This window comes from Ambystoma mexicanum, chromosome 7q, assembly GCF_040938575.1.
Source record: "Ambystoma mexicanum isolate Mex_15411 chromosome 7q, UKY_AmexF1_1, whole genome shotgun sequence".
In the NCBI taxonomy this organism is placed as follows: Eukaryota; Metazoa; Chordata; class Amphibia; order Caudata; family Ambystomatidae; genus Ambystoma; species Ambystoma mexicanum.
Window position 1 is genome coordinate 746,275,090 of NC_090941.1, and position 15,426 is coordinate 746,290,515.

General features: G+C 42.6%; 1 protein-coding gene across 5 annotated transcripts in view; it reads left to right on the forward strand.

The window, feature by feature from the left end:
- The window catches only part of POGLUT3 (protein O-glucosyltransferase 3), a 201,090-nt gene that overhangs the window by 38,555 nt on the left and 147,109 nt on the right, over positions 1-15,426 (forward strand). The gene's annotated exons all lie outside the window — the stretch shown is intronic.

The window sequence follows — 15,426 nt, forward strand, 5'->3', positions numbered from 1 at the left end:
ATCTTCATTAACCACATCAAGAAGTGGGTATGCCGCATATGAAGGTTTGGTTTGGAAAAACAACTATAATAATTAGGATGTTGGATGTATAAAAAGGCCCTAGTAACATACAAAGTTCAGATTTCGTCAAGCGAGTGACCATGCAGATATGGATCTTGCATGTGAAAGAACTGGGCAAAAAAAGAGGAACCGATTTGGTTTAATTCCTCGCACTGGATAATAAAGAAAACTGAAATGGAAGTAAACAAGGTACTGGCAGCTAGGTGCTGCAAATCAATGGAAGAAGTAGAAATTGATTTTTGTTTTACAGCTGGGCCCATATGTCATAGGTTTGTTCATGCAAATGGAAGGCTATCTGGAAATTGGGATACACATATTGGACACGGAAAAGTACCGACTCCAAATGAGATTTGATGCCTTCCGTTTAGGGCTCATGCTTAGTCAGTGGCTTATGAGGATGTCTGTTACTGTCCGTTTTTCCCCAGAGTCAAATGAGACCCAAATGAATGTAATCTTTTTCCTGCCTAACTAATTTACGACAAATCAGTTTCATGGGCTATATAATTGTACCTAATGAAGGCTCTAAAATTAAGGGAGTCCCAATTCAGATAGCATAGTGAATTGTATGACATTGACCATTTTTATGATTATATTCTTTTTAGTGTATCTTGTTGAGGAATGTGCACCGTATGAATTGTTGACATATGTATGTGTTTTCAAGGAAATATCTTTAGTTGCAGGGACGTTAAGGAGAGAACTTAACGCAACAAAACCCCTGAAATTCAGCTAAAGCCACCTTAACTTCGTGCCCCCTGCTGTGCAGCCTATGACCACAATGATGACATCACAGATGATATCCCTAATGATATAACTAATGGAATCACTGGTGACATCACTGTTTACATGATATATAACACCACTGATTACATCTGTGATGACATCAGGCATAATATAATGTATGACTTGGCTAATAAAAGCTTCGATTAACTGAATAACAATTTAGGCCATGGCCAACCCTGTGGACACAGTGCTTAGCCTAATGCCATGGCTAGTGAGTGTTTTACAATATACAGTGGGCACGGCTGAAGGCCGGAACTGTCTCCCATCTGCAGTATCTGGGATGTCCCTTCTTAGCTTCAAAGCGAGGAAGGGGCCGCCCCCCTCAGGCCATGTTGCTCCAAGTGGTCATGTAACTTGTGCTCATTTATTAGGCAGCATGGCCTGAGGGTGCCGGGCCCTTCATCGCTTTGAAGCTAAGCAGGGTCGGTCCCGGTTACTGCATGGATGGTTATCCCAGATGCCTGGGCCAGTGATTTTTCACCACAATGTCACTGTAGCTATATAAATCTATATATATATTCCTTTTTTTATAACCGCGGTTATGAACTTTGTGCCCCCTCATGTGTGCCTAATCCCACCACTCCCCTGACCGCCTCCTCACCTCATCTGCCCTCACCTATTCCCCCACAGTACTCGCTGTTTCTGTGATGCAGTTTGCTATGAAATGTCAGCTATTTGCAGCTATTCTGTCTGATAGCCGAGGTTTTAGAAAAACTTTGAGTTACCATCCCTACTCCTCCTCCAAATGTAACTCGGTGTGCCATTATCTCTCACACACACGCACGCACGCACACACACACACACACACACACACACACACACACGTTTTCGGCTAACCCAGGTTATAGACATGGCTATCTCTTGCATTGAGAAAAAAAAAGATGATGGCTGTTCCATTTATAAACACCCGTTTTCTTGCCAATTTACCTGAGGCATAGCTATCTCTTTTGGAGAAGGGGGCAACCCTTCTCTGTCAAATACTAAAAAAAAGTACAGGATGGAATAACCCCAAACCACGAAAGGATTGTGAGTCAACAGTTCATGGCAAGTTGTTTCGAATCTGATCCAATGATGACCCAGCCTACCTCAGGGTTTGTGCCTGCGAAAAGATAGCTCGCTATTGGAGGAATCTTTTGAAGGACTAGATTAGATTTAGTGCCACCAGAGCCCAAATTAATTTTATGGGAGACATGGGGTTATCAGGATCCTTTAATACATGAAGGGCTGTTTGTAGACATCACAAAGCTGATGGCTTAAAAGCATATGTCTCCGCCTCGGGTACAGAATGTGTACCAACAATTGCAAAGTGGCGTGAATGCATGAACAGCTATTTGACCCTTTACAAAAGGGTATATAATAACAGGGGATGCCCACAGAAATTTGAAAAAGACTGGGTTACGTGACAATATATATTGTAACTGGCGGAGAATAGGCACAGCGGGAAAATGTCTATTTATTCAAAAGAAAAATGAATAAGGTGTCTGAAGGAAGTCACTGCATACAGATGGTCACTTGATTTATTTATTCTGTATCTTGCAATTCACCCCATTGGCTCCTGTTACAACCTTATTCTCCAAGTGAAGCAGAATGTTTCACACCTCCCTTCCTTGTAACCCAAACAAACGGCATGGCATAAACTATGTACAGAGCTTTATACGAAAACGAACAACTAACAACAAATCCCTACGAACAGAACACAACTCTTGTATTCTACTCATATACTGGTATTCTCACTCCTGCAACAGTCCCTCTTGAGATGGACATCCTTTCTTATACCACTTTCTATCTCCTCTCGCAATACCCTCCTACCCAAATCACTCACTTCAGATTTCTTGCACAGTCTATTCACATTCCATACTCTGCCATCTTAAGTTTGTACTGCTCCATGCATACTCTCCACCACTTTGACAGGGTCAGACCACATTCGTCCTGCATCCCTCCTTCCAGGGGGAAGCTTTATTCACACCCAATCTCCTAGACAAATGCCTTTCTTTGGAAGCCTTTCTCATTTCAAAGCACACCTTATTATTCTCGTGTTTATCCTTGAACCTCTCCCTGACCGCATGAAAATCAATCTTAATTAACTTGGCCCTACCCAACCACAGCTGGCATACCCTGGTGTTGGGCTTTATTCCTCTGAGCATCTCAAAGGGAGATACCCCTGTGGTCGATTCGAGGTGTAAACCTATACGCCACAACTGTATCATCAGCAGCCTTCCTCCAATCTTTCCCTTCTGAAATGTCACAATGGATGCTGTCTTTAATAACTCCATTCGTCTTAGGATGATAAACGGCACTGGTACAAGCTTTATGCCATTCCCTTTCAAATATTTCTCCATTGCCTCAGATACCAACTGCACTCCATTGTACATCAATAGTATAGAGGGATATCCATCCCTCTTAAAATTGGTGTCTAGAGAACAAATAATATCACCAGTGCATATATTCTGTACCCAAGATGTCTCTACCCATCGATACGATATTCTGACTTCTCACAGGACCCACAATATCCAGTCCTACACATTCCCACAGTATGGATGGGACAGTCATAATTGCCAAAGGCTTTGTTCTGCTGGTACAACCTATAGCAGAATTCTAACACATATTACAATATGATCTCTTATTAATTTTTCCACTTAGACATCTATTCCCGGCTATCTTGCCTATTAACTGTTTCATCTTAGACATTACCTGATGTCCTTCATGAGCCACTTTAGGAATTCTGTCCCTCAAACCCACAGGGGGAAAAAGCTTATCACCTCTCAAAATCATGTGTCTTTAAATGCAGTTCATCAAAAACCATTCTCAGAATCTGGTATCCCCCATTTCCGTGTCTGCTCACTCCTCAAACCACTTTCGATCCTCTCCTTCACATTCATCATCACAGCATTCTTCTTCTGATACCAAGTGTTGATCAACACCCAGTTTCTGATCCTCACTCTCCCCATTCAAATGCTGCTTCTTCACCACATTGGTCCAGCGCAACAGACAATCGGGTGCCTTGTTCCTATTTCCTGAAACATACTCCACCTCCCGGGTATAATCCTGTAAACCTGCGACCCATTTCCTTATTTTGAAGGACACTCTGACCAAACCTTTTGTAGTCATTACCTCCTTCAACTGCTTGTGATCAGATTTAACAGTGAAGCTGGCACCCCACAAAAAGGTCTGAACTTCTCAACTTCCCATTTCACAGCCACAACTCCTTCTCTATAGTTGAATAGTTTCTTTCTGCATCCTTAAGCACTCTGGAGGCCAATGCTATGGTGCACTCTCTCCCATCACACCTCTGAGACAGAACAGCTACTAACCCTTGATTTCTGTCATCAGTGGTCAATGTGCTCCCTCTCGTAGGATCGAAATTATTACGTAGGAGCTCTGTTCAAAGCTACCTTGATCACCTGAAGCTCCGATTCACATCCTGTATCCCACTGAAACTTCACCCCCTTCTTCACCAATTTCCTCACATTTGGAAGTTTTGGCAGCAAGATTAAGAATTAATTTAAAGTAATATTCCACCATCCCAAGGAATGAAACAATCTGCTCCTTACTGCTCAGACTGGGAAAACCCCAAATAGTATTAACTAGTTCTTTCTTTGGGCTGATGCCACTTTCTGAAATGTCATGACCTAAATACTTGATCACTCCTTTGTGGAACATGCATTTTTCTTTACTGCGTGTCAAACCTGCATTCTTCAAAATGTCCAGCACTCTATTCAACCGCCCTTCGTGCTCTTCCACACTCTTACAATATACTAGCACATCATCCTGAAAGCACAACAAACCCATCTGATTATATAGTTGGTACATCAGACGTTGGAACACCGCAACCGATGACACCAAACCAAACGGCATGCGCTTCTACTGAAATAGCCCTTCCGGGGTAATGAACGTAGTGATGTTCCTAGATGAAGGATTCAAAACAATCTGGTGATACACTGATTTCAAGTCCAGCGTAATTCGCTCTTCAGCTCTACTTATGGTAACCAACATCTCAGTAATGTTCGGTAAGGGATGCCTATCCGGCACACTACACTTATTCACAGAACGCAAGTCAATACACACAGTCTCAATTGGGCTTATGGACAACTACTAAAGGAGAGACCCACTCCGACGAGCCCATCCTTTCAGCACCTCTTGTTTTTCCATCAGTTCCAACTTCATGCCTCAAATTGATGGGCACATTCCTCACTTAATGCACTGCAGGAATTAAACCTCTTTCACTCTGATCTCATGCATGTAGCTCCTCATACATCCCAGTTCATCCCTAAACACAGGGTAAATATTGTAGCCTTCAAACGTATTCTCCCTCTCTTACACTGGATACACTGCTTCATCAGCATTGGGATCTTTTCTGCTGTGCTCAACTCAATAATGAAGTCCCTTTACTGTAAGCATACACTTTCCCTTTTGCATGCTTATCCTTGAATTCCATTGTGGCCCAGAACAATCCTACTAGATTGATGTCTGCCCCCACAAGCTGTGGTTTTAATGTGTACTTCGTTCAACATAACTTTTCCATCCATGTATCTTTCAAACATTTTATTTGGCACGAGCGTGTACTTGACCCCAGAGTTTATCACCATATCTATGTCCTTTCCTTCAATTTTGATCACAGGCATGGGTTTCTCTTCATTAGCATCTCCGTCTTTAATGGCTCCTATGATGTCTAACATGTCCTCCACAACATACATGCACTCTTCAAACTCGGGGATGACGTTTTGGGGTCGCAACCACAACCCCTGTGTTTTCTCTTCCTTGCTACCTCTGAAAACTCCCTTGCTACCCCTGTAAAAAAAAATGTAATCAAGAAAACTTTCAATTAAGGTCATGGAGTAGCAAGGGCCCCGCAGCCCCTGTGGTGCAGGGGCCCAACCACACCAGGTTCGGGGGTGTCCCGGCACAGTTTTCACCCATTAGAGTGAAGGCTGGGCCGGGGCTTGCAGAACGAGAATGAATCGCTCAGTAGGGGTTGGAGCTGACGGTAACATGTGGCACGTGTCACATACCATGTTCAGCTCCAACCTCTTCTCCTATGGCTTCCTCGCGGCTCATATACAGGAACCAGGAAGCTGTCCGAGCTTCCTGGTTCCTGTTTGTGAGCAGCACGGAAGACCCGAGGGTGTCATGGAGTGATGGACCGAAGCTGGAAAAACAGGTAAGAAGGCTTTTAAAAACAGAAATGTGATGTGTATTTTGCATGTGTGAAGTGCGTGTCAGGTGTATGTATGCGCTATAGGTCAGTGAGTGGTGGGTGAATGAGATTAAATGTGATAGTGTGTCTGTTTGATAGTTCTGGGTGGGTGTGTGTCTATGTAGATAATGCAGTGGGAGTGGATGTAAGAGAAGGTGTATGAGCGGTAGGTGAATGAGTATGAATATTATAGTGTGTGCCAATGTTCTCGATTGGTACGTGTCTAGGTGGAGAATGCTGTGAGTGGACGCGAGAGAAGGTGTATGGGTCAGTTAGTGGTGGGTGAATGAGTAGGAATGTGATAGCATGTGTTTGAATGTTCTAGGTGGGTGCGTTCCTGTGTGGAGAATGCAGTGCAAGTAGATGTGAGAGGTTTACGCATGAGTGAATAGTGGGAGAGTGAGAAGGAATCTGAGTGATTGTGTGTGAATGTTCTGGGAAGGTGGGTGCATGCCTGTGTGGTGATTGCAGTGTGAATGAATGTGGGAGGAGGTGTGCGTGTGTGTTGACTTTGCATGTTTTACTAGTATTTTCGGGCAAAGCCAAGTTCATGTGTGTCATTGCCTGGCTAGACTGGCATTTTGATACAGCCAGTCTAGCCATTGCTTACTTTGGCATGACCTTTATTACTCGGCATCTTTGATAAAGCAAACACGATAAACAGTATTACCTCACTAGACTGAAAATGTGGTCTAGCGGCCTGTATATTTCTTAATGTAGCATGTTTTTTTTATTAACTGAGCATCTATGATGAAGCAAGGATAAGTGGTTTTATGGGTTTAACAGGCTTACACTGGAACCAGTTTGGACTTTTTTTTCGTATTGTGACATGCCACTTTTAATGGCCAAACCAATAGGACCATTTTTTTACATAGGAGTATTGGCAAATATTGGCTGAGCCAGCTGTTTGCCTAGCACCAGTAATAATACTATAAAAAACATCTCAAAGCGAACATGAGTATGTTCTTATATGGGAATACTAGCATATGTTGGTAGAGCTAGCATGGAAATGTATGGACAAAGCCAGCATGAAAATGTTCAATATACTGGTATATATTGAAGGGATAATACATTGGGAAATGCGTTTGTACACTTTTGGTGACTTGCATCTATTGTACTTTTTTCCATGACTTATCCTAAACCCTAACAAAACGATTGCAATCTGTCCGTCCTTCTATCCAAATGTTCTCAGAAAGTGTGCTGTGTAGTGCACCATTTTAATCCATTATTCAAAACATTTTCTCATGGGAGGCAGAAGAATCCCCCTGATGCCCACCAAACCCGTTTTTCTTAGTTCGGGCCTACTCGCTATTCTCGATCGCAATTTATGGCAAATACTTTACGATGCCGATAATAGCGGTCTGGTTGGTCGGAATATGACGTAGCAGTAATCGATGCTGGTATTCCTTTACCGGCATCGTTTTTCCTGGCATCGTTTTTTCCTTTGCATCAACCTCGGAATGAGGGCCTCTCTCTTCTTCACTTCCGGTTCAATCCGCTTCTGTAGTTCCTTGACGCACCTTTGTGTATGTTCAGCTTCCTTTGCAACCCTAATGACTTCTTCTAAAGAGGAATTGTTCTTGGACCATACACGCTCTCTCACTTTACTGTCACCGCATTCAAGCGTGAATTGGTCTCACAATATTTCCTGTAGTGTGTTTCCAAAATAACATGACGATGCCAAACCCATCAAGCATTTTGTTCTACCGACCCATTTGGTTCTTGCTTCTTCTTCCCAAAATGATAAGGCTCCAAAACAATGCTCCGCGCCTTCTCATAGTGTATATCTAGCATTTTATAAATTTCTCATACCGTGTCAAATTAGCAGATTCTTCTTCTGATAATGCTGTATCAGTAAACACTTCTACCTCTCTCCCGAGAAATTAGGATTATGTATAACCTGCACATAGTGCCAAAGCATTTCTTCCATTGCTTACATGTTATAACAGGCTCTGCGTATTTCAAAAAAATAATTAGGGGGGTGGTGCCATCTGCATAGTTGTATTACCAGTTTTCTATGAAAGAACTGACACGAGGAACAATGATAACGATCGCTGCTTACAGTCTGTGCACCACCACCTTCCTTCCAAGCACTGACGGGAAGAAGACTGATAATGATCCCTGCATACAGCCTTCTTTTTTTTCTTTTTCTTCCCCAGGAATCGAGACGAGGAAGAGGTGCCCAATAATTATTTGCGTACCTAATAGATGTAGTACAGTAGCTAATATGGCAGCAAGTTGCTCATGTCGCTTTCCCTAATTTCCTTGTCAGTCTCCCGGTAGACGCAGAGATACATTCAGAAGACTCTTCCTCTAATGTTGCATCCCGGGCAAACCGCCAATACTAGGTTTGAGAATCCCAGCAGTCACATCCCGCCGAGACAGAGTGGACCCTCAAATTAGCCTCCCTGGTCCCCCACTCACTTGTGGTAGTGGCAGAGTGGCAATCACAGGGCACTTAGCAAATCCCACGAAGGATCAGACATCTCCCGGTGGCCGGGAATTAAACGATGAGGCACGAAGACACTCCTCTGCACAAGAAGGGCCCAGATGTGGCTAGAGCTACTCGGTTGGGCTGCTGGCAGACCGCCGCTCGTCGCCAGTGCAGGAAATCAATGTGCACCAATGGTCATTTGATGTCTTTATTCAGTATCTTGCAATCCGCCCAACTGGCTCCTGTTACAACCTTATTTTCCAACCATCTCTTTCTACCTTAGCCTCCCATTCCATGTTCCAACTTCCATATTCCGGTTCTAAGTGAAGCAGAAAGTTAGTGTGGCTTTTTTGCGCTGCTTCGTACTGAGAGAAGATGATGCCGTTTACTTGTATAGATGGTTGTAAACCTGAGCAATGATATAGAATTCATTTACAATCAATGGAGTTATGTTCCTTGTTTTAGGGGGAATGGAAGGACTCCAACCTTAACTTTATGTAACCAACCACATTTGTTTCACTCTTTATGGATTTAAGCATGTTATTAATGAAATTGCAATAAACCCTTTTTAAAGAAAAATAATTGAACTATGTAACTCCAAATGCAGTTTCTTAGTGAAGGCAATGCATTATTTGAAAAAGATAGCTAATAACGGAGTTATCAATGCGTCCAGACAGTGGAGTAACTTGGCTGAAAATATTGGGTGGGACATGACACATGGCATCAAAATGATAGGGCCCCTGCCAAATGAGTGGGACAAAATGGTGTCCCACACAAGTTGGGGGAGAAGGGGTAAGCACCTACAATTACACCCATGCGTCCAGATACACTATTTAATTCATGTATGTAGGTGAAGAGTTTGTTGTGCAGGAATTGGAACTAAAGAGCTTCTGTTAGGACCCTTATGTATCTATAGAATAAAGATCACACTGTTTCGATACATCTTTTCCCCAATTCAGCTGTGTGGCTCATACACAGCAACCTGTTTCATGCTAAGAGTAACTTCAAGATCGCATTCAGGCAAAACATCAGTGATGAGCAGTGGATCAGGATCCTATCAAAGATTGACTTTTAACATATATTGGACTCTAGGTGCTCCCATACCACCCTAGATTAGATTTTTTCGGGAGCTCTTTGGTAACTTGTCCATTATCTTTTTGCAACGTCTTTTGATGGACATGCTGGGTCTTTCCATGAGTGGCCATAGCATATCAACAGGAATTTTTACAAATAGTTTGCTTTAAATTCCTTCACTGAGCCCTGATGCTAATCAGTGTAACCTCAGGGGTATATCTGCTGTCTGACCAAGTAAGATCTGTATAATATGAGGAAAAGATTTGCTGTCCACGCCTATAAGTACAACCTAAAACCGAGGGATAACTCTGCAGTCAATGGCCTGCAATTGTGAGTGGACCAGGTTTTCATGAAATGGTTAGACATGTTCCACTGGGATTGTCTGCATCAACAGAAAACATGTGGTAAGATAATGAGTCTCATTTCATAACAGCAAAGAGGAGAGGATGCATACACACAGCTGCCTCTTAATATTCTCTACTGTACCCCTGCCCTTTTGTAACTATACCGGCTTGTGCCTTTAATGGAGTATATGATAGATATCCAAACCCATCTTTGCTACGCGATACATGGAAGGGGATAGACCAGGCAGATTTCTAGCCAGAATAGCCAGGGCTAAGAGTGATAGGCCACCCATTACTGGGAGACGAGGGCATGATGGCAGAATTTTGACAACAGAGACTGATTTAAATGCTGTATTTCAAACATACTATTCGAGCCTCTATTTTAATTCTGATGTGAGATTGGATGCGGGTCTTGAACAATATTTGAGGGATGTCGAGCTACCGGCATTGTCGAAAGAGGCACATTTGGCTTTGGAACATCCTGTGACGCTCGAGAAAGTAACTGCAGCCATGAGGTCACTGGCATTGGGAAAGGCACTATGATCTGATGGGTTGGGGATAGAACTATATAAAGAATATCAATGAACTCTCGCCCCTAGATTGTTGCAGGTGTGGGAAGACTCACTTGAATGTGGTAGGCTTCCTGCTTCCCTTCAAGAGGCAATAATTGCAGTAATATTGAAACCAAATTGACTGCCCCATGATGTGGCCTCATACCAACCACTGTCCTTAATTAACACAAATGCAAAGGTGTTTGCCAAGATATTGGCTTTGCATCTTCCCCGACACATGTCACTATTTGTACATATGGACCAATCTGGATTTATTCCCAACAGATCCACAACATTAAATCTACGGAGGCTATTTTGTGTTATATTGCAAATCAACCCACATGCCAAGGCGGTTGCAGCCTCATTAGACCCCGAAAAGGCTTTTCATTCAGTTTCATGGTGATACTTATTCCAGGTACTTCGTCGCTTTGGATTGGGCCCTTACTTTGCTCAGTGTGTTCAGTTACTGTATACTGGCCCAATAGCCAGAGTGTGCACTTATAATATGATATGTACATCGGTTCGGCTGGAGAGGGGTATGCGGCAGGGGTGCCCGATCTCTCCTCTGTTTGCACTCATGATCAAGCCACTGGCATCCCTAATAAGAAACATAGACACAGGGGGATCAGGATGACTGGACCGCCTCAAGTGATCTCTTTATACGCTGATGATGTGTTACTATACCTTCAAGACCCAGAGAAAAACCTACGTCCTGTTATGAACCAGGTACATAAGTTTATTCAATACTCTGGCTATAAAATAAATACTACTAAATCAGAATTATTCCCTCTCATGACTTCCACAATGCAATTTACTGACCTCATAGGATTCCGATGGGTTCCTCTCCACTTTAGATATTTGAGGGTAATCATTTCTTATATTCAGCAACCTCTGTATGCCAATAACCTTGAAGTTTACTTACAACATTTGGCCACCAAGTTGAAAATATGGGCTGGGCTACCAATATCGCTATATGGAGGACTTTCACAATTGAAGATGGGGGCAGTTCCTAAACTGTTCTATCAATTTTGCAATATTCTGATTTGGCTAGGTCGGGTCTTCTTTAATAAAGTTAAATCAACGGTGGTAACGTTCCCTGTATCCACAGCGGTACACTTACCGCTGGAAAAATATGGAGCGACTCCTACAGACCTGAGGTCTGTCTTCTTTAGTGAGCTATATATTGACTCTTTCTCCTTTGACCCGGTCAGAACCACGGTCAATGTCTGGTGAGGCTATTCCGCAGACTAGACTTAAAGACACCTTACAGTGGTACGGTTTCTCTGTCGAACTTCCCTGGCATCCCTCCTTCGTTTGATAGGGAGATCAGAAGGTCCTGGGACATATTGGGGCAGCTGACAGTGGGGAAATGTTTCCTGAAAGGCGATTTGTGACCCTGCAGGACTTGACCAATAAGTTAGGAGGTAGTCAGCGTTTCATAGCCTTTGGCCCTCCATGCTGAATGAACCAGAAACCCACGAATGCATAACAGCGATAGTAACGGGGGATAGGGCTTGGCGTATGGTGTCCAAACTATACAGATTATTTCAATCTCACTTGAGATCCCAAAACACAATTCAAGAAAAATGGGAAAGGGATTTGGGATTAAGATTGGATGACGGCAAATGAAATAGATGTCGTCTACTGACTAAGGCAGTTTCTATGAATGCTAGGCTCCGATTATTACAGTCCTGAACCAGCTGCATTATACCCCGTCCAAACTGGCTAAATTCTCCCCTGGATTTAGGGGCGACAGTGGTACATGTGTGCACCAGCAGACTCCTTTCATATGTACTGGGAATGCCCACTAATTTTAGCATTTTGGCAAATTATTGCTGCTATATTGGGTGACATATTAAATATCCTGCCATCGATGATGCCACTTAAATACTTATTGGGGGATATTGGAAAATTATCCATAGTAACCGGCTGATCTTTTAACATTGCTTGCATTATTGCAAAGAAAAGTATCCTAAGACACTGGAAATCCAGATCTGCCCCTAACAAGGAGGAATGGCTGAGAGACCTGATATATACCAATGAACCGAAGGAATGTTGTGTCCAGAATCTTCTCCGAATATATTTGGCTCGTATTGACCTCAATGGAGGGTAAGCATGGGGGCTACAGGAGTGGGGTTATGGAGTGAGCAAGCTTATGGTATGTGACTCATGCAACGCTGATGTTTAAAATATGTGTATCCCAATGTCAAATGCACTCCTTTCATATATGTCAAGGTGCTTTGTAATGTCATTTGTACAATTTAGGTCAACAACATTAGATATGTATGTTTCAGAAATAAAGTTTTAAGAAAAAATATATATAATATGTAAGCATAATTCCTCCCCAAAAAATGCAATAAAAAAATAGAATATTTAAACAAATAAATGTACAAGAACAAAATACACATAAGCATCCAAGTGTCCTACTTCACATATAGAACAATATCAATTAACAAGGTACAAGTCATCATTGTAAATACATATATTTTACTGAACAATAAACATTACATTATAAAACGAAAACATACAGTAAACAATTAATGTATTAACATATATAACGTAAATGCTTAGAAACATTTACTTCTACACATAACAATATATGCACAATTATTTTAGTCCTTACACTCTGCATAGCATAAAAAAGGCAAACATGTAACATCTGCTAAATTAAATTTAGCAAATAATGTAAACTATAAATACTAAAAAAGCAGGACAAATGTAATACAAATTAAAAAAAAGTTAAACATTTGTAATAAATATTCACACAACACATTACATTAGTTTCACTATAAAGGATTTTAGAGCAAAAACTAAATATTTCAAAACCATAACAGGGTGACTCAAGGGTAGCATATTTGATTTTAATATATTTTTTAATGTATTAATACGTTTATTATATTGTTACCTTAACATTATTATTTCTGATGTTTGTAGACTACGTTTTTGTTTGTTTAACCTTATTTCTTTTGAACAAAAGAAATAACATTTTCAAATACCATGCATTCCTTTAGACTAGAGTCTCATGATTGACAAAATCAATTTACACAAATGCTCGATTTGTGTATATTTTATCCATATAATTGGTGGAAATATACTGTAATTAAAGTTATTTCATCCCAATAAATGGAAAGGCACATCATGAGATTTTATATAATCTCCATCCCATGATCTAATCACCAAAATGAAGGACAGATGGTCCTGATCTTGCTGCTATTTATCCTGAGACAGGGTGCATAATAGGAAAAGTACTTTTTCCCCTCCTGCTGATCTTTGTTTCTAGTCTAGTGATGTTATGGCTTCTGGTGGTGAGTTGGCCTCTGGAGATTGTGAGTTTCTCGGCCCGGTTAAGTGGCGTTTTAGTTGACTGCTTTCTAGGGGATACATGCTTTCTTGAAAGTTATGCATGCTTGAAGGGGTAGGCAGTGCAGTTTCTTGAGGATTGGGTGATGTAGTCAACATTTCTTAATCATGCCGTGTGGCATGCTGAAGCATGTTAGACTGCTTTCAGAAGGGCCAATTTGGCATCTAGGACTCCAGCGAGTAGGCATTGCCTCTGTCCACATGGAAGATTACCATGGCTTGGACACATGTTTGGAAATGTATTTCAGAATGAAAGGCTTGACTTTGGGGAGGAGCACAAGCTTGGACCATGCTGTTTGGGTCTTCTTGGTGATGTATGTTTTGAATGAGAGGTCACAGTCAATGGTAAAAACAATAAATGTTGCCCTGGGGGCGGGCTGAAGCTTGAGCCATGTCAGTCAGTGAATTCTGGACTTGGGCACGCTTGGTGGAGGTTCCTAGGTGAATTAATACAGTCAATGGGCCTCATCACGATCTCGGCGGTAACGCCGGCGGAATTAGCATGGGGGCTATTAGCATGACCGCCATAGCCCCCGGCGCTAATAGCGCGGGATCACGAGTTGGGCAGACTTGGAAGTCCCCATTCCCCATTGAGCCCATTCGGGAATGCCCCATTACCCATTGGGCTCAATGGGGAAATTTTGCGCTCATACCGCCGGCGGATTTCCCGCCGGCGGAATGAGCGCAAATTCTCGGCGGATTTCACACCAGCTCAGAGCTGGGTTGAAATCCGCCGAGGCCCTGATTCGGCGGACCCTTAAATCCAGCGTTAATAGCGCTACCGCCGGATTTAAGGGTTACCGCCGAGGTCGAGATGAGGCCCTTTGTCTAGTTGAGCATATGGTAAACCCTTCTCATCCAGGCTTGGACGAGGAGTGCCAGAGTCGATGGATGTCTTTTTAAAATCTGCAAGGAACTCACCAACACCTCTGCAGTCTCCACTTCCCCCCCTGCCATCCTTGACCCTCTGTACTTCACTGGCCTAACACGTAGTAAACAAAACTCAAAACATCCTGTCCTCAGTCTCTTCTACTCCACTCCCTCTGCCCTCTCGAGCTCTTAGGCCTCCCTTCGCCTCCCTCTACCCATCCCTCCCACTCTCTTCTTTCTCTTCCATAGCACAGGATGAGGTCTCTAGACAAGTCCTCTCAAAGAAAGTCTCCTCCAAACAGGTGCTCCCCTGCTCCTCCAGAACTATCAAGGACAACATTGCCTCCCTTGCGCCTGCCTTGGCTGATTTCTGTAACCACTCTTTTGCCACTCACTCTTTTGCCACTAGTTCCTTCCCTCTACCCCTCAAGCACTCCCGTGTGCATTCTCTCCTCAGAAATGCCTTGCAATTATTCCTTAAAATAGCATCCTTACTTCTATGCCGACATAGCCTTCCTGGTGTTCTGAATACAGTGCTTTCCAGTCTCCCCTGATACTGCAACCTTGGTCTGTCTCTGAGGTTGCTTGGTCGAATTCGACATGAGCAAGCATCCATTTTCCTATCATGGCTGTCCTTTCCACATATATATATATACATATATATATACATTCTATATATTCCTCTATAGTAAGGGTATTACCAAATTAGATTTTTTCAAATTGATCGTATGGTACATCTGGCCGAAGTCGGCCAGTACC